A 21,813-nucleotide genomic window follows, 5' to 3' on the forward strand; every position below is an offset into this window, starting at 1 on the left:
TTAATGTCTACATGTGATTCTCAGTTACTAGACTTGGATATCTATGAAGACAAGGTTTAGAGATTGATTGGCAGTAGGGATACATAAGGTTACAGTGGTTGACCACACTTAAGGTAGACATGGAGTTAATCATTGTAGACCTTCCAGTTATGTTTAAATGCAGACATTTCCTCTGTGCTTGTTTATACTAGTTTTCCTTTAGGTCTCACTTGATCTGAGAATTTGAAAGAACTTGAACCTTGAGGGCATCTTCGTGGATGTGTGAAGTCTGGAGAGAGAGAATAGGAGGGAAATGTGAACTCTTAATTAAGTAAATTGTAAAACTCTGGATACAGAAACTTAGGTTTGGAGTCTTGTTTGATTATTTGTTTATACATGTGCATATTTATTTATTTTATTGCTAAATTTGGAGCATCTATCAGTAAGGTTCTTAATAGGTATTTGTGTAATGAATTCAAAAGGGATGTTGGTATCTGTACTAGCATCAGAATAAAGATGGGATTGGAACCTGAGGATCTGCAAAATTTCTCTTCCTTATAAACACTTGGGGTACCAAAACATTACTTTTCCCTTTGGGTTCCCTTTGTGATTATTATAACATTTTATTTTTATTACTGGGGAAGAAGAGGCCTTGTTTTTATTTTTTCAGCCAGAAAAGAGTTTATTGAGAGGACAGCATATCCCTAGCCCAGAAGAGATACAGCTTCAGAGACAAAGGGGAAGGAAAAGGAGAAAAATAGCTTGTTTTTATTTTTGTTTGTAACACTGGAGAGGTTTGACAGTCTTGAAAAGATGAGTTAGAGGGGCATTTGCTCAGCTTAATTTCAAAATATTCATGTGCTTTCTTACCTACTTTAGGAAGGTGTTGTGAGAATTTTCTTATCAAAAATGCTTGCTTATTAAATTCTCCATAGTTTGTCATAGTAGTTGCTTGTTTCCATGTTTAGCAAACATTCTGTCACCAAAATGATGTGCAAATGTTCTTTTTATTTCTATGCTCATTTTTCTTTCTAACTAAAAAACAGTAGATGTTGGTCAATAAACACATAAAAGACATGTTTAAGAAAGCAAACTACTACATCAGATCAATAATATGTATTATATATCTACCCATAATCTATAACGGCTTTGCCATGCTTGTACTTACTCACATAATCCCTCATAGAGTTTCAAAAATTTTATCTCATTTTCTCGTAATATTTTTCTGAGTATTTCTAAACAGGTATATTAAATTAAAAAATGATTTACAATTTTATACTCATCTTTTAAAAACTCTCAGATTTTAAACATTGATGATCTTTTGCAATATTTTTAACTAGTTAACGTGGGTGGGTACCTCCTATAAATATTCTGCATTGTGCAAATCTCTATTATTTGTAAAGACTTGTCATTTGTTTTACAATGATAAATTTTGATGCCGTGAATAGCATGTTACACAAATATTTCCTTCTCCTTCTTTATGTCTAGTGATACTTTAGATAATATAAAGTCAAACTGTTGGCACACAGGATCAGTTTTTATCAATGCTTCTGGTAACTTTTAAAAATTAGGTTACATTTGGGTCACAATGCACCCTTTGAAGAAAAGTGCAAGAAATCATTCATAAAGTTCATTCTCTCTGATATTAAAATGTGCTCTCCATACTCTATTTCAATGTGATAAGTCAAAAATCAATATTGCTTTAATGTGCATCACTGATTCTTTGTGAGCCTGATCTTTGGAAAACATTTTCTGGCCTTTGTAAATTGTTCAGTGATGGTTCATTTCTGTACTGAGGTATTTTTCAAAATAGTTTCTTATAAAGTCTTTACAAGGTGAAAATATAACAAAGTATGACTCAGCAATGAGTTATTTTGCCATTTGGTTCATTAATTTCTTTCTGTTCTTAACCTATAACTTTGATGCTGTGTACCTGATAGAATGATTCGGTTTGATATTTACCATTGGTTACTATAATTTTTAAATTAAATTAACTTAATTATTCCATTGAAAATAAGTCTTCTCATTGGAAAATCTTGAAATCTAAAAGTAAAAGAAAATTTCTAACCACATAGTGAGTCTTATTATTCTCATTCTAAATTTTCTAAATATTATTTCTAAGTACTGTTATTAATATAGATTATTACATGTGCTTGTGAAAGAATATATTTATTTCTTTTATATTTTAATATAATTTGGATAAATATATTTTGCAAGTTAAGTTTTGCTGCCCTTAGTATCTTAGATAGCTTTTGGTGGATTTATGCTTGTAATATCTTTGCACACATACAACACACAGATATATGTAAAATGAGTATTTTAGTAGATTTTTCATAACTTGTTTTTTATAGAAACTTTAACCTGTGGACTAGATGTTAACAAAGTGCATAGAAAAAATATCGATTTGATAGTTTCTAATATACTTAAGCATTTTCTCAATAACGTATTTTGAATAATTATTTGACTTCCATCTGTGTGTGCTCTTCTCTTCATGATAGTTAGATTATGGAGAATTCTGTTAGAGTTTCAAGCTAAGTAGCATATTTAATTAACACGCACTCTGATAGTTGTACCGAATTCAGCTGTTTAGTTTTTTTATCCTTGTAATTACATGTCCATAAGAGCCTAGGTATTTTTTCACCATTATTAATTCTGCTTCAGCATCTCCTGTGCTTTCTTCAAGCTAAACTACCAAACTATTTTTCATATCTCCATTGTCTTGCCAGAAATAAATCAAAACACCATCATATAAACTTGATGGAGATTATTTTCAAATTCTAAATTGATGTTAGTGGGCATACAGTCTCATGAGGTAGGGTATTCATGGTTGGTGGGAGTGTAAACTTACTCAATCACTTTGGAAAAGAGTTTGGAGGTTCCTCAAAAGACCACACATAGAGATCCCCTATGACCCAGCAATCCCACTTTTAGGCATTTACCCAAATGATCACAAACAAGAACACACTAAAACTACCAGCACAACTATGTTTATTGCAATATTATTTACCATAGCTAAGATATGCAACCAACCCTGATGCCCCTTAGTAGATGAATGGATCAAGAAAATGTGGTGTATATATACACAATGGAATTCTATGCCTCCGTCAGAAAGAATGGCATTGCCCCATTTGTTAGTAAATGGAAAGACTTGGAAAAATTATATTAAGTGAAGTAAGCCAGGCCCAAAGAAACATAGGTCCCATGGTTTCCCTTATTTGCAATAACTAGTGTATGTCTGAGTCAAGCAGAAAAGGTCAGATAAGTTGATGCTAGGTGAAATGAACCACAGGATAAGGACTCAAATGGTTTTTCTTTCTTGCTATTGTTTCTATCATATTTATAAGATGATTTTTTTGTTGATTTGTATGTCCCTCCCCCATGGTATAACTCCTGTTTTCACTGGATTTGATGTTGGTATAATTTGTGGAGGGGAAGGGGAAAAACAAATCCTTTAAATAGGGATACAGGTGGACCCATTGCAGCAATGAGATGTATAAGACATTATGTCAAAAAACAAACTTTACAACTTTGGGAGGGGAGGCATATGGGGAGGGCAGGGCTGGTAAGGGGAAACAAAGAAGGCATAATTCTTGATAAGAAATGTACTCATTATCTTGCCCATGTAATTTTAACCCCTCTGTATGGTATTTTGTACCATATTATGTAAAAGTATTCTTCATTTTTTTGCATGATAGGCAATTTTTCCATTCCATCCTCTAATTTGTTATGGCTAATGCATTGAAAATATTTTTATTAACTTCATAATATGTTGAAACCTGTTTCAGGTCACAATCTTATGATTCCACAGAAATCATGACTCTGTACTGACCCTAACTTATTACCATTACTAAGTTTTTATTTGTGTTTCATGTCTCCTTATCTTGGTCAAATATTTAAAACAATGTGAGATAGTAATAGAGATAGGCGGATATTTTTATTAAAATCCTCATTTAAATTTTCTCTCGGTTACGCGGAATTAGATCTAAGATACACTGCAATATGACAAATTATACAGGAATCTAGATACCCAATACAGCAAGACTAAAAGAGGATACTCTTAGGAGAGAATCACAAAGGCATAATGCCTAAGTACCTCTCCATATTTATATTAAATAATATACATACTGAAATGGACTCCAAAATACAGAAACAAGAGCCTTTTTCTTTTCCTTTCTTTCTTTTTTTAGTTTTTAGTTTATGTTGATTATTATTTGCCTTATATATGTTGTACACATGTGTATATCTTTGGGAGAGTGAGGTAGAGGGACAGGACTAGAAGACAAAAGGGCAAAAATGTGCAGCAGTGGAGCTCACCAGACACTGATGAAAGTGACCCATACAACTCATGGGTGGAAACAGGAAGGAGGGACTGGGAGAGAATGAGGGAACAGAAGATACTGTACTGAAGGAAATGTACTCATTACCTGATTCACAACATAATCCCTCTGTACACCACCTCTATCATAGCATAAGCAAATTAAAAAAAAAACAAATAAAATCCTCATTTAAGTAAAAATGCCTCTGTATTTTCTAGTATCTAGAAATCTAATAATATATAGATGTAAGCTTAGATGTCATCTTGGAAAGGTGTGGTTTCCTAAGGTCATGGAAAATGTTTCACAGTAATAACAATAAAATAATCCTATGTACGTGTCACAAATAATGTCGCTAGAACCTTTGTAATTAGTCCGGCTTGAAAGTCATTAATTCTTCTGTGGATATAGAATTTATAAGTAGATAAGATTTATAAGTAGTTTACTTGGAATTTTTGAAACTATATTGGTGAGTTTGTCGTATGTTTATTAGTTGTGTTAATATCAGCTTGATATTGGCTAGTTTTCTACCTATGTCCAACTTATACAATATTTTCTATGACTCTGAGACTTTGAAAAAAATAACAATCTAACAGAAATACGTTTGGAATAAGCAGAGCTACTATGTGTGATTTTTTTTCATTTTTCTAAAAAAGTATTCTATATTTTTGTTTGCTTAGATTTTTTAATTACTGTTCACTAGATAAATATATTAATTAATGTAGTTTTTCATTGAGATTTCAAATCTATTACTACAGATTGTACATAGAAAATGTGACATTTTAGTGACCATTCTATTGGTTGAAATATAACCTTTCCATTAAAATGCTACATATTTAGGATGTTGCTTTTCTCTTAATTAAAACAGCAAGCTATTTGCTTATATAATTAATTCATTATATTCTTCATTAACCCCACAGAATCAACTCTTCAATTTATTTTTCAAATGCTCCATTTTGTATATATCAAATAAATTAATTTCAATATTTATCTTAGGCTGCCCTTAGGCCTTTGCATTATTTTATCGAAGAGGGAAGCTTAGATTAATGATGTTCATTTTTGTTAATGAGTAATAAAAGCATTTAATGCTGTACATTTGCCTCTGAGCATAGCTTTAGAGATACTGTATATAAATTCTTATTAAAAGAATTTTCATGATTGCTACATAGTAACTAAAGTTTTTCTCCATCTCTTATTTAAGAGTTAATTATAATAAAAACTGATCTTTTATTAACTTTTTAAAACTTTTATTAATATTTTCCAGAAATGGGCCCAATAACATTTTGTAATCATTTTAAGATATTTAATAATGTTTCAAATGACTTGTGGTCTATAGAGTTGATTTTTAAAGTAATTACACAATCAGTTATTAAAAAGTATGCTGGTAGAGTACTTCCTTCTGCATGAATAATCCTGTAATTTATAAACTACTATGTTTTTGTTTATAAAATTCTGAATTTTAAAACGTTTATTATATTTTCTTTTCACAATTCTTGGGAATAAACTAAAGGTCAAACACAAATGGCTCTATATTCAAGCAAGTCCTCCAGTACTTTTGTTTTTCTTTTATCTTTTTGGCTCTGTTTTTTCAGCTATGTTGGTCATACCAAACCTACATGGACCATAATGTTTGAATCTCTATTTCATACATAACTGGGGTTGTAGGAATGTACCATCAAGCCTGGTCCTATGCTTTAACAATTTTTAGGAAATTTCATTTAGAAAAATCTATTTGTCAGATAAGGAGTTTAATATTTCTGTTAACTTCGTGTTGAATTAAAAGCAGGCTACATTGTATATAATTCAGGAGAAAAAAATATTCCTTTCACTAAGATGTATCTTCACATATGGTTGTTAATATTTTTCACCAAGCAATACTATCCAATATTGAAACAATTTGTTACTTGGCTCAAAAGTTACAGCCCCTCAGTAACCCATGTAAGGCCCTGGGTTCAACTCACAACAGCAATTTTACCAATTACAGCTGAGTTCTAACATATAGTTTTATAACTTTGACTTTAAAAATCACTTGGTCAGCCTCTATTGTCTTACTATGTACACTAAGTTGTTAACTTAAAAAATAGTGATTTTGAATAACAAGTGTTTAAAATAGAACAGGCACTGACAATTTGATTGACAAAAATCATTCCTTATGGTAATATCTAGTGTTATGAGTAAAATATTGCCCCCTTTCCACATTTCAGGCAAGGCACCTTACCCTATGTTATTTTATTTTAAGGTTTTTAGATGTACATAAAAATATTCACATTGGGGTAAAATACAAGCTTTGTATTTGAATCATAATTTGACACCAAGGTTCAAATAATTAGAAAGGTACATGTTATTTCTTCTTAGTGGTCAGAAAAATGACTTATATAATGATTTTGTAATATTAAGATATTACTTTCCTTTTTGTTGCCTGTGATTATTAGTAATTTTAGTTGAAAATATGACTTTATATTACCTCTTCTTGTGTAACTAGGAATAGTTTTTATTAGCTATGTATTTATTTTGTTGAATCCTGCTCTTAAGTTTATATAGACATAGCTATAGGGCTTTTTGTTTGTTTCTCTGTGTGCTATTTGTTTTGGTATTTTACCTTAGACAGGAGAAATCTGAGATCAGCTTGATTCTCATTCATTTAAAAATTATTCCATTTTTACACCTAAAGTTTTAAGCACATTTTGTTTCAAAGAGGAAAATGTCTCTATTTTTCATACACACAATTCATCTTTCAGTTTAAGTAAGCTTTCAACTATTGTAAAACATTTTTTTAAAAAGATACTTTTTTCTCCACATATGCCAGTTTTACATTGTTTAGATCTCATACCAATTATATAAGCATTTTCTTTCTAGCTATTTTCCTGTTTTTATTTGTCATTTAATTGAAGGGATCGATTTTTTTTTATCTCATTATTCACATGATTCCATGTTGGAAGAGACTTTCCATCTGATGATCAGTCTGATTTTTACCATCAGTATTCCTTAGTGATTCTCAATGCCAACTTTGCTGACATAGGAGCCCCATGATCATTTGTTAAAATGAGGCTTAGTTGGCCATATTTAACCCAATTTCAATTCTGTATCTACTAGACAACCCTAGTAGTCATTTAGTTGTGAGTACAAAAATGTCCCTAGATATTGCCTAATACTCCTATGGTGTGTGTGTCTGTATATGTCTATATGTATATTTTCTGCATTCGTTAGTTTTTTGGTATGTTGTCTGATTCCATAGCTTGGCTATTGTGAATAGTGCTGCAATAAATATAGGTATAAAATATCTGTTTTTATATTGGTTTGCTATCTTCCATGTATGTGCCCAAAAGTGTTATGATTAGGTTTTAAGGATGGTCTAAAAGAGATCAAATTTTTGAGAGGCCTCCAAATTGATTCTCCTATCAGTTGCAATGTTTAATTTGCTACCAACAGTATATGATGCTTTCTTTTCCCCACATTCTTGCTCACATTTGTTGTTCTTAGAACAACAAATATATATACATATATTAGTAAATATAAATATATATTTATATTAAGATATTTTCAATATATAAATAAATACACATAAATATATATGTATTTCTTAGAACAACACATTTTAATTATATATATAGAGAGAGGGGGGTGCTGTAGATGAAGTATTAGAGCGCTAGCCTTGAGCTGAAGAGCTGAGGGACAGCACCCAGGTCCAGAGTTCAAGACCCACAACCAACAGAGAGAGAGAGAGAGAGACTGAGAGAGAGACAGAGAGAGAGAAAAAGCACATTGGAGTCAAATTTTACCGCTAAATTTATTGAGCATTTATTCCTGTCTTTATTAGATATTGTACTTCAGAGAACTGTCTAGTTCACTTGCCCATTTATTAACTGGGTGATTTTCACTTATCACTTTTTAAGTTATTTATATATTCTGAATATTAACTGTTATACATTGATTAGGTGATGAATATTTTCCCCCACCCTATATATTGTCTCTTGATTCTGGTAATAATTTCTTTGGCTAAGCATATAATTTTAAATTTTTAAATGTAGTTACATTTGTTAACTGTTTTTCTATTTTACTGTACAACTTGAATCTTTTTCTGAAAAATATTTTTGTCAGATATTGGTCATACATTATGACACTGATAGATTTGGAGTTGATTTATTTTAGGGTGAAAGGTAAAATTCTGGTGTCAGTCTTTTGGTAACTAGTTTTCCCAGAACCATTGGTTGAAGAACTTTTCTCCATTATATGTTTTGTTCCTCTTATGACAAATATTTTCTCTGTAGTTATGTACATTTGTTTCTGGGCTTCTCTTCTGTTCTAATGATGTTCAAGTCTCTTTTTTGTACCAGTACCATGGTGATTCTGCTACTGATTCCGTACTGTAACTTTAAGTTCATCGGTGATATTTCCAGCACTGTTCATTTCAATTGGGGTTACTCTAGCTACTAAGGATCTATTATGCTTTTATTAGAATTCATTACAATTTTGTTTTTGCTATTTCTACAAAGAATGGGACTTTGATGGATATTGAATCAAATCTATGAATTCGTTTTGGCAGAATATCAATTTTCATATTAGAATTCTAATTCATGAACACGGAAAGTATTTCCACATTCTTCTATCTTTAATGTCTTTCTTCAAAATTGCATGATTTTCCTTATAGAAGTATTTCACCTCCTTGTTTAAGTTTGTACCTAGGTTATTATTGTTGTTCTTCTTGTTGTTGTTTGTGGTAATTATGAATAGAAACTTTTACCTGATTTATTTCTCAACCTATTCATTGTGATTTTATAGGGAAAAAAACACTATTGATGTAAATGTGCTGATTTTATAACCCATTCCATTGCAGAAAGTGTTCATCAGATTTGAAATTTCGGTGGAGCCTTAGGAGTCTTTACATTATAGGATCATATCAGCAAATAAAGATAACTTATTTATTAAATTTTATTTTATTGTTAAGATGCTGTACAGAGGCTGCAGTTAGATGAGTAAGGCAATGAGAACAGTACTTGATGATCATTGTCACCCCTTTCCTTCCTTCCTTGTTGTCCCATTATCCCTTCCCTCCCCCATCTCCCTTACTCCCCCTCCGACACCCTGTTGCCAGAAGTTGTAAAGTTCATTTCCAATATTCTGTCCTCTGGGTATCCTTGTTGTAATGGATCATCCTGTGTTCCTGTTTCAGTGTTTACATGGTACATTTAAAGCAACTTCATCCTTTCTGAATCACTTTAATTTCTTTCTCTTGCCTTACTGCTCTGGATAGTATTTCAAGTGATATATTGAACACCCTTGTCCCATTCATAACTTTAGAGGAAACTATTCTGGCATCATAGAAATAAAACCATCTTGACTATGATATGTAATCATTTTTATGTGCTGTTGTATTCCATTTACAAATATTTTATTTTATTCAGGAATCTACACCTTTCATAATGGAATAGACTAGTTTATAATTATTTTTGGTGTTTCTTTGTGCTATTCTATTGTAACTGCAATTCTGACTTCATGGAAAAACTTTGCTAGTATTCTTTCTCTTTCTATTTTATGGAAAATTCTGAGTATTTATATCACTTCTTAAATTTCTGGTAGAATCAACAATGAATCTATTGATTCTTGGACTCTTTTTTTATTGACAATTTCATTATTGCTCAGTCTCATTGCTTGATATAGAGAATTTCGTGTTTTGCTATTTCTGTGTATCAGTCTTTACCCAAGTCTTTGTTGATTCTATTCAATTTTTTTCTCATTGTATTGATGATTTATATGGAATTTTATTTTGGAGGTACAGTTTTTGCTTAGCAATTAAGAATTCAATAACACATTTCAATAATAAAATGGTCCACATTTAGACTACAATATCACCTAATCCTGTCAGTCCAGTTGTAGTCTATATCATCTTTAATTTCACTCAGTCTCATTTCTTTCCTTTTCCATGTCTCTCCTTCTGTCTTTGCCCTTCATATTTTTACACTTTGTTAAGTATTTGGGAAAATATAACAGGAAGCATCAGCATCATATACAATAAATGATGAAGAATACCAATGCAATTTTGTATGTGGAATTTTGCACCCTTTTTGGCAGTTGTACTACTTTATTTTATTTTATTTATTTAGTATAGTTGATATACAGAGGGGTTACTCAGTTACATATATCAGGTACAATCATGTACTGCTTTACGTATGTATCATAACTGAAATTTGATCCTTTTTACCACTTAATAGATCAGAAAATACTCAGGCATAGGTTAGCTCATTAGTGGTGGATCTAAGATTCAAATTTAGTTCCTTTGACCCACGACAGCAGGTCCCTGCCTACCACCTTATTATCACAATGATTTCTTTCAGACCTGGATGTATCTGTCAAGGTGTGGAGACACTTAAAGGGGGAAAGTAGAAAATTTTAGTTTTCTAATTTAAAGAAACCCAGCAAGCTTCCTTACTTTTCTCTAGATTAATGTATATTTCACTTTATACAACATAGCAATCTCAAAATATGGTGAGAATCAAAACTAGTTTCAAGTCAAGTAAATTTGTTCTTTAATTAGTGAATACTAATTTTATGTTTGGCAACTAATTCTCTTTTATTCCTTAAATCCAAAGATTTATGAAGATTTCAAAAATCATATTTATGTGTGTATATATATCTTCACATATATATGTTCAAATCATGTAATTAAAAGATGTACTACATAATCCATTCACATAGTATATGTTATATATAGCGTATGTGTTATATAGTATGCATAATAACTAATATATACACATATTTTATGTATTATATATGAAGAAATATTTTATGCAAACTTGGATGAGGTTAGATTAGCATTTAATAACATGGATAGTAAGACTTTAAAATCTATTATTTGCTTTTGAAGTACTTTTGATTTTTTAAGTTTAAATGTTTTGCATCAAGAAAATATTAGTTACCAATGAGATGAATATATTTTGTATTAAAATAATAAAATTATTATTTTAATTGTTATATCTTAATTAAAGTCATTGTTTTTTTTAAAATAGGCAACAGCGTAATTCTGAAATGTTTTAAATCTGGTTAGAAAATTCCAATTTCTCAGAATAATATAAAACCTTTTCACAGGATAGCCCTAATATCCTACTTTTGCTTGAGAGTTATAAATACATATGGGGAAATGAAAATTTTGAACTTCTCATCCTCTGGCTGAGTGACATTTTTATTTGAAAATATCTCTTTTACTTATTTTAACAAGCTATTCGCCTTGTACAAATATTTCTTCACCTTTGTATCCTTGCAATACACATATTTTTTTTTCAGAGAACAAAATCTTAGACAGAATAGCCATAATAGAAACTCCCTGCACTGTAATGGAATGAAGAATCAGCTAACCCCTATTTTTAGAACACCAGACTTGCATTCATTCTGTGGCATGAATTTACAGCTATGGCACCTCCTCGCACTTGAGCCACAGCCTAGTATGGCTTGGCAGGAGGTCAAATCTGGCACAAGACGCTTGTTCACATAAACTACGTTCAGTCCCACTTGATTTCAGGACCTCTTACTACCCTTCCTCTTCATAGCTGATGAAATCTGGTCTGTGTGGAAAAAGTCCAGGCTAATGCATGCATGCGTTAGTCCCAATCAGATTAAAATAATCATCCCATGCAAATGTCTGGCATCCATAGAAAGGTGACTAAGTCATTTTTTCCCCAAAAAAGTTTCTTTCCTGATTCTCATTGCAGAAAGCCATTGTAATTGTGTAGTTTCTGACCCATTTTCCCTGCTTGCCTTCCCATGAAGTCTGAAACCAAAGCAACTCTGTTGTGTTTATGAGGGAAAAAGTACAAAACATCACATGACAGTAAAGCCTATTAACTGAGGATAATGGAAGTGGGTAATAGCAGGAGTTTTGTTTCTACCCTGAATGGCTAAGCCAACACTTCAATTTTCATGTTTATGAGGATAACAAACCTATGTGTTCACGTTCTGTCCATCAGATTTTGAGTTCTTTCAGCAATGTAAATTGGTTCCTCAGTGGTAGGCTTCTAAAGATTTCATCTCTGAATTACTTTGGAACTTGGGGAATAACTTTGACATACATTAGCCAAATACTAAGCTGTAAAGAAATTTGAAGAGAATGGTTGCATTTTCAGAGGATATAAAATATCCACAGAAACGTTTCCCTCTCTCACCCCTTAACATCAATAAATTCAAAAGAGTTCACTTGATTTTGGTTACCCGTGGTAGCACTGTTCTATACAGTTCCCAGCAATGCTGATCTAATGAACACTGAAGCCCTGTGTCCAAGGGAGATAAATGCATTCTCCTGTAGATTAGAGCCTTTAATCTTGAATGTAACTCATCCCAGTAGATTTTGTTTTCATTGTTTTAAGATTAAATAAAATTCAAAGGTTAGCCACTGTTAGCCACTGAAGCCAGTGGCTAACGGAATCCAGAGTTGGACTTACTTCCCATCCATCTTGTCCCCCAGGCCAGGATTTCTTGCCACCTCATCTCCACTGCCTCCACCTTCTGGTCATCTCCATTTGAGAGCTGAAACAAGAAGGCAGAAGTCACCCTAATGGGCCTTAGCAAGGTACAGGATGGGTGAGCAGGAAGGAAATTTTTACTTGCTCTGTGGAAATCTGGGAATGAATACAATCCATGAATATTGGTTTTGAAGTTACAAATAAATCTCAGTGAGAAGAAAAATTGCAAATATAGAATTCCCCAATAATGAGAATCCACTGTAATTGTATTTTTGTTCTTTTCTCAGCAAAATGCATCTTGTTATACCTATTTGAATATCTCTGCTGACAGGTTTTTTTTTTCTATCAAAGTATAATATGCCTTTCAACCTCTGTTTCACGAGTGATTTCTTGCATTTGCATTTATATATGTGCTGGGATACATAAAGCTTTCTCTCACACATGCAGCCACAGAACACCCATTCCACATCATGTCATGCAATCCATAAGTATCATTCAGTTATTCATTGTCTCTATATGCCAAACTGAAAATGGGTGGAAGAGTCATTATCTTCTTAATTAAAATCTAGACAACGTGGTGCATGGTGGTAGTTGCCTACAGCTAAAACATATTGTGAATTGGAAGTCACTGAGGCTCCAAAGCCTTCTTTTGGGGAGTGATGGTGGTGTTGTTCTCCAATTAGCTTGTAATGATGCTTTGCACCATTCTGTAAGTGTATTAAAAATTTAATTATACCCTTTAAATTAATAGGTGAAATTTTATCCTCAAGAATCTGTTAATAAAGACAAAGCTAACCAGGCCAAAGCAAACAGAACAATAAGAAGACATGTCTGCACTGGACAGGAACTTACACTCCCTGAGGTTTTTCCGTGTACTGTCACCATATTCTGTTGTAGCTCTATTATTCATCTGTCAAAAGAAGCCTGCAAAACTCTGTGTGATAGCATGAGCTGGAAATGTCTATTAACTTGTCAGCAAATGAAAAGGGTGAAGGATTTTCATCTTTACAGTTGAATTGGAACAGGTGCGGCGTGTCTCCAAGATCACTAATTAAAACGATGGAGGACTTATATTTATTTTACATGAAAAAGTATTTTACATGTGTTTGAAAACTATATGGAAATATAGCTTTAAATAACTTGACTATTCAGTCAGGCTTTATTTCTACTTTACATCATTTCTGGAATGAAACTTTTTGTAAAGTTTTTCTCACTTTTGGATGAATATACAGGTGTGGTTTATATTCCACAGCCCTCTGAGGCAAATGTAAGCTGTATTTATTACCAAAAGTATCTGAGTTAATTTCACCTTGAATATATACTTTAAATTTGTACCACTTGTCGTTGATGTTGGTATAGTGATATTGATAGGGGTATCTTTATGCAAAATCTTTGAGAAGTCCAGAGGTTCTTGGACTTCTGAATTTCCTATGTTTCGATATTCATGCTCTAGAAAATTGCAGTAAGTTTCATAGAAGGGAAAAGGAACACCTAGATTGGTCTTTATTATACATTCTTTGAAGAGTCTGAAACTGAGTGCAGGAAAACCTGTATTTGAAGAACTTATGAAAATTTAAACAGCTACTAAGCCTATCTGTTCTTTAGATACTTAATCTCTTAAGGAAAAGCTCAAATATCAGTCCTTTCATAAAGCATGTCTAGGTCTCTTTAGCTGGAATCAATATGCCCTTCCTCCAGGCCCCTGTACAAGAGTGTGCCTCCAGTGTGCAACATAGCAAATAGTGATGCAAAATGAAGCGAGTGGAGAGGCAGTGCAGTGCGTGGTAACATTTGGATACGGAAATTTGTGTGCTTACCTGACCAAAAAAAACTCCCAGTATTACCACTCTCTGGCTGGGTAACCCTGGAACAGACTTCATGTTTTTCCCTATATGAAATCAGGGTGATAATCTTTTGATAACAAACCTCACTTGGTTACAATGAAAGTTAAATGCGAGAAGACAAGTTAAACACAATGAATAATGTCTGAGAGAATGTAATTGCCCCATAAATAATGATTTTTGAATATTATTTATAAGCAAAATGTGCTCTATGGTAAAAAAAAAAATTCAAAAGAGAATTCAAGCCTGGCACTGGTGGCTCATGCCTGTAAGCCTAGCTACTCAGGAGGCTGAGATCTGAGAATCACTGTTTAAAGCCAGCCCAGTCCAAAGCCAGCCCAGGCAGGAAAAGTCCATCAGTGTCTAATCTCTAATAATCCACTCAGAAAACCGGAAGTGGCACTGTGGCTCAAGTGGTAGAATGTTTGCCTTGAGCTGAAGAGCTGAAGGACAACATCCAGGTCCAGAGTTCAACCCCATGAAACGAGGAGAGAGAGACAGAGATAGAGAGACACACACAGAGAGACAGAGAGAGACAGAGACAGAGAGACAGAGACAGAGAGACAGAGACAGAGAGAATTCAGTGGTGTTCCAATTCTATTAGTTGCTTGCCCTGTAATACGTGGAAATCAAGTAAACAATCATTAGTTCCTTCACCTGGCTCAAAGAGCTGGTTAAGGTCGTAAATGAGCAGATTGACATGGTTTTTAAGGGATAAAGCATTGTTTAAATGTTAGATATTCTTTAGAGAAGCTGAGTATGACAAAGTCAGTGCATGATTTGTAGTCATTTACACAAGGATTCAATTATGGCATGTCACTTACTAACTTTCTTGTCTTAGAGAATTACTGGTTTTCACATCAGTGTTCTCTTATGAATACTAAAATAAGCTGCTTTGGAGGCTGAGATCTGAGGGTCTCAGAAAACTCCTACAGATGCTTATCTCCATCCTTTTCTCTAAGCTGAACTCTAGAAGTGGGATGATAGCCAAAGGGATAGAGTGTCAACCATGCGTGAAACAAAAACAGTAAAAAAACAAACAACAAAACAAGCAATAACATACACATAATCCCTTAAGGTAAGATTATTAAATTCAATAATATTTCACTATTAAATAATATTTTAGTACCAGATTCACCAATGACTATGTACAAAGAAACATTTTAAAATTTTACTTCATATCACAATGGATTCTTGCTGATTTTTTGTTGCTTTGATCAACACTAAAAAACTACAGTGTTCATATACATGCTAAAGGCACTCAACCTGATCAAACCACATGATATAGCAGTATTTGAACAGTGATCTTGAGTTTCTGGATATTATTGCAGGGCTATATGCAAATCCAGGGCTTTAGATCGAAAACAGAGAGATTCTGGCATTGGTTACTTTTTTTTTTTTTTTTTGGTCATGGGGTTTGAACTCTGGGCCTGAGCGCTGTCCCTCAGCTCTTCAGCTCAAGGCTAGCGCTCTACCACTTGAGCTACAGCGCCACTTCCGGTTTTCTGGTGGTTTATTGGAGATAAGAGTTTCACGGACTTTCCTGCCTGGGCTGGCATTGAACCTCGATCTTCAGATCTCAGCCTCCTGAGTAGTTAGGATTATAGGCGTGAGCCACTGGCACCCAGCGATTGGTTACTTTTGTCACATCTAAAGTTCTTTTTAAGAATGAATGTAATAGTGTTCCTTTCTGGCCACACCCATGTCAACATCTGTTATTAGTTTTCTTGTTAATGGCAATCCTTGCAGAAGATCACAATAGCTCAATAGCTACATGCACATGGCCATATAAAATGAAGCTTACCAAGATTTTATTGTACTTTTTGCAATTTATTCTTTTTTTTTCCTTTGGTTTGTTCCCTGGGGTCACTGTTCTGTACCATTGTCTTGTACCTAAGTTTATATTATTTGGGGAAAGGAAAGGGAATCATAGAAACAATGGGACAAAGCGTGAAACAATGTAGCAGTGATACTCACTAGACACTATGTTGGAAGTGAACTTTACAACTTGTGGGGAAGGGGAACTGTGAAAAGAAAAAAAAGAGAAAATGAAGGAGGGGGTGACACTGTTGGATAAGAAATGTCCTCATTATCTGACTTACGTAACTGTAACTCCTCTGTACATCTCCTTTACAAAAAGTTTTAAATTTAAAACAAAAAGAATGAATGAAATGAGTGAACAAATACAGAAGGACCCTGACAGTATACAAACCCTTTCATATAAAAGTATTGTATTATATATTTTCTGTTTCTATGTCAGGGTAGAGATTACTCTGTTATCAGGCTGGGCCTACTTTTCTTTCTTGTGACCATTAGCTGTGGTAACGTGTGGTTTCATGTACGGAATTCTCTGTGAGGTGTATACCATGACAGGAATGGTTTGTGTAATACACCCCTCCACAAGCCATCTTGAAGATAAAGCACTTGTGTTTACTAGTTGTCTTGTTTCTCGGTCACCTCTAGTGCTCCAGGTTGTAAGGATTTCAACTTCAGAAATACAAATACTACTCCTTTATCTGATTCATTTGGCCCCGTGGCTGAGTAATTATGAAGAAATGATAAAGGGCAGAAAGTTAAATCTTGCCTTCTGTGGTTCTTACCGGTATAGGTTCTGTAGTGGTGCTTGCCTGGAGTTCATAGGCTTGGAAATCATGGTGGAATGCTGCAATCAGAGAACATGGAGCTGAACACTAGGTTTTAGATGGAAGGGATGGACATTGTACTTCAATTGGACAAATATTTAGTTCAGTTACATAACTGTCCTGAGGGTAGGCAGCAATCGTGAAGTCTCGACTTACCATACAATATTCCTAGACCTAAAACAAGGTAGTCTAGATAGCAAGTATCTGTGATAAACCAAAGATCCCTGTTTGCTTTGTCTGACAGCTGGCCCAGTGATAGTCATTCCAAACTTTGTTCATGCCACACCTGCCAGTGACCTGCATTCCCAGGCCTCAACACTCAGTGTAAATGCAAAACAAATAGAAGAATTAGTAAGCATGGCAGAAAACTCTTAATGGCAGGACTTCTTGGTGCCAATACAGTGATCACAGTCAATTTGACCACTGGCTAAAATTAACAGTACTGCCTGATGGAGTGTGATTCAAAGGTTTTTTTTTTTAAAAAAAAAAAGAATGAAAACAACATAAAAGACAAAAAAAAGGCTACTTTTTAGGAAAATTATTGTTGTTTTAGAGGTGAGATACAGCAGGGTTACATTTACATATGTCAGGTAATAAGTGCATTTCCTTTCATGACATGTCATCTGCTTCCCCATCCTCTCCCATTCCGTCCCTCCCATCTCCCCCTGCCCCGTGAAAAACTCTGCTACTTCTACTAATGTGCTAGTTCATTGCCGTGGATTCAAATTCATCTGGTAAATAGAGTAGAGGTAGATACTTGTGCCATTTTTATAACCTCCTTTAGATTTGCCACGGGAAGCAGTACTATAAATATCCCTATATACACCTTTGTTGAGCAGTCGGCCAGGCCCTGGGAGGATACAGAATTACATACGAATTATCTTACTTCATGGCTCCCCGCCCCCCCCCCCGCCTTCTATGTGTACTCCCTTTCCTTGCTGTCACTCTCAAGGCAGAACGAGAAACCAGAGTCAGAATGGCACCTTGGAAAGACAAAGGAGATCGGTGCACCTTCGAGCTTATCCATCAGGGAGGCCGCGCAGACTTCAGGTGCTTGGGAGAGCCATCTGCAGCTCTTGAGGCAATGAAGCTGGGCTGAAAATGGAATGTTTTCTGGCCGCTCTGCTTCCAGCTGGAAAGACCACTGAGGAAGCCACTCTCAAAGCACTCTGCAAAATTGCCTCCATCCATTCCATCTGGTGTTTTCCAGTGATGGAGAGCTGCCTGGATGGGCCCAGAAACAGAGGAAGGGGCTGCCAGGGTTCTCTCCAGAGAGGCGGGGAAATGCAAAAGAGGAAGGGGGATTTGAGGTTTCCAGGTGAATCCTGAGAATCTTGGCCTCCTTTCTGTCATGCGCAAGCAGCTTGAGCCTAGAGTACAGTAGGGCGCAATTCTGAGAATCCTAGGTGTGGTGACAGGAGTGGTCTTGTGTGTCTCGAGGAAGGAGAAAACCAGAGACAAAATGCTCCAAATGAAATCTCTCTCTCTCTCTCTCTCTCTGACACACACACACACACACACACACACACAGTAAATTTAGCAGAAAAAGAAATTGGACATAGTGGGATTGAAATGAACTAGAAATCTCAAAAGTGTGCCAAAAATAAAGAAATCATGATGCCTTGGAGAATGTGCAAAAGAAATGGCCGGAGGAAGAGAACGAGAAGTGAGCAAGCAGAGCGGGAGGAAGGACTCGCCCGCCTGCTGGGTTCTCCTGGGCCTGCAGCCCTTCTTCTCCCTGCCCACTGTTTACCCAGGCATAGGGGAGAACAAAGGAACACTGTGCTCTTTGTGGGGTTTTTTTTTCATCATTTTTGTGTGTTCTGATTGAACCAAAGGCTCTGTGTGGCACACTGACAATGCCCTTTTCCCCTCCTTTTATCTGGCCTCCTCTCCAGACTTGTCATTATTTCTCAGTCTTCACGTGTAGGGTCCCTTTCATCTTTTTCTCAGAAATGATTATCTTCAGAGCTGTTATGTGAAAAACTATGACATAGCACATAACATCCAAGTCCTTTCAAATGAACCTACTTGAAAACATCCACTTTAAGAGAGACAGAGGCCTTCTGGATTAATGTTTGTTGTATGTTATTATCACAAGATGAATGAGGAAGAAACCTAGGGCACTTAGCTCTGAGTACATGCCCACTTACCTAAGCAGCCTATGTGAAATTGCCATCTAATCTGGTTAGGCATTTCTAATGGGGGGAAAAAAACACCTATCTTTTCTGCTAGTAAATTATTTTCACATAACCCACTTCTAATTATGGCTTGAGGTACATTAGTGGTTCAGGAACAGGCACAGATAGAATCAGAGATGGAAAAGAATAAAAATAGATCCAAAATCTACATCTTTTAGTTTACAGTGACAAAGCATTGCATTTAGCTTCCTGATAGTATATAATGTGTGTGTGTGGTGTTTAATTATTAATAGGTAAGAAGCAGCATAGTAGATAATTAAGAGGAACAATTTTCCTTTACCAGAAGTAAACTCTAAGATATACTTAAATTAAATATATTTAAATAACTTTATTTATCTGTATGAGTATGAGAAAGGGAGGGAGGCATGCATGCCCATTCCCTGTGCAGGTGTTCTGAGAGCCATCCTATCTCAACTATGCCTCCTGTTTGGGTACATGGATGCCAAGGCTCTTAGAGCACCTTTGTGTTCAGCCCAGGGTAAATTACATCTTAGAATTAGTATGAGGTACTTGACAAACATCTCTTCCCTTCTCATCTCTAAGAAACTTATAATAGGAGCATAGTAAAAATATCCATTCTCAGGAATATAATTAGAATAAACCTTCAACTCCCACGGTCCTCTCTAGTACTGATCCTACCCCAACAGCGGGAAATGAGGGGCAATTGAAGTGATGGCCAATAACCATAGTCTTGCTGCTCCTTAAACTTGACATCATCATCTGATTTGGGCTTCCTCCGGGTAATTTGCCAGCAAAACTCCTACCCAGGGCTCTCTCTGACTCAGTAACAGGCACAAATTTCTTCCAGTGGCTCCCCATTAACCTAGCCACTAAAATTTGGTTAGAAATTTTTATCTCTAGTTTGAGTTAAATGTTATAAAGCATCAACAGGTAGAGTTCATCAAACTGAAGGTGTGAGTCTAATGGTGGAGCACCAGCCTTGAGCCCAAAAGACAAGCACCAACACAAAACCCTTGCATTCATGTCCTAGTACTGGCAAAAGTAGATGCCTTTCTTTCTTTCTTAAAAATAAAATAGTAAGTCTTCCTCCTTCCTGCTCTAGTCCATTACAAGAATATTTTCCATAGGCGTCTGCAAAACCCATCCTCAAAGGCAGTCAGCATGAGCAAAAGATGTGACAATGGGACAGAATGTTAGCAGTAATGGTCATTTGTTGGTGTTTAATAAGTTCCAAGAATATGCAGTTTCTTAACCACTTGCCATGAGATCAATTTCATTAACACCCTTCCTTCACACAGGCATAAAGGAGAGGAAATGAAATTTCCCCATTTGTCCCGTACCACTCAAATGTTAGAGTCTTCTTTCAAAGCTTGCTTCCAGAACCATTACTCTATTTCTGACTTTAAAGAGTATTCTTTAGTTGATTGTAGATCTCCCCAATCATTTATTGAACTTAACTTGGGTCAGCTCATACGTATCTATTGAGAAGCACGGCGTGTTTGGTTCCTGACAAGATTTCTCACTGCGAAGAACAAAGGGTGAACCAATGCAATACTCACAAGACACTATGTTGGCAATGAACTTTACAACTTGGTGTGGAGGGGAGTTGGGGAGAGGAAAAGTAGAAGAAAATGATGGAGGGGTAACACTGTTTTACAAGAAATGTACTCATTACCTTACTCATGTAACTGTAACCCCTCTGTATATCATCTTTTCAATAAAATAAATTTAAATTTAAAAAGATTTCGCACCAAATAGATCCTATTTTTACAAGCACTCCAAAGAAAAATGAAATGTATTGCCAAATTTAAAGCAATGTTGTAAGCATATCAACACTGATCATAAAGAGAAGTAAAAACCGAACAAACCAGGAACCTATTCACAGACTTCATTGTTCTACTTGGAAGTATCTACAGGTAAATTGTATATTTGCTGCTGAAGAAGTTTAGACTCTGAAGCTGTAATGTTCATGCTCCAATCCTGCCCTGCTACTAACCAGCATGGAAACCTGCTCAAGTCATTAACACTTCTGTGCCTCAGATGCTTTTTACAATAAAAGGAACCATGCATGTGTGAGAGGTCTCCTGTGTGGAAGGTGTGGACTCTTTTCTTCTTCTTTTTCTGTGTTTGGTTATTTGTGGGGCTTGAACTCTGGGCCTGAGCACTGTCCCTCAGCTCTTCAGCTCAGGGCTATCACTCTCCTGCTTGAGTCACAGTGCCACTTCTGGCTTTGTCTGCTTATGGGGTGCTGAGGATCTGAACCCAGGGCCTCATGTATGCAAGACAAGCCCTCTACTACTGAGCCACCTTCCCAGCCCTAGTACTCTTATAAGTAAAGTGTTTAGAAAGGACCAAGCATAAAGGGTGAGTACCCAGGAACCAAAATTCACATCATTCAAATTGAAATTAAACGGTCTTTGGACATC

This window comes from Dipodomys ordii, unplaced genomic scaffold (assembly GCF_000151885.1).
Source record: "Dipodomys ordii isolate 6190 unplaced genomic scaffold, Dord_2.0 Scaffold20, whole genome shotgun sequence".
In the NCBI taxonomy this organism is placed as follows: Eukaryota; Metazoa; Chordata; class Mammalia; order Rodentia; family Heteromyidae; genus Dipodomys; species Dipodomys ordii.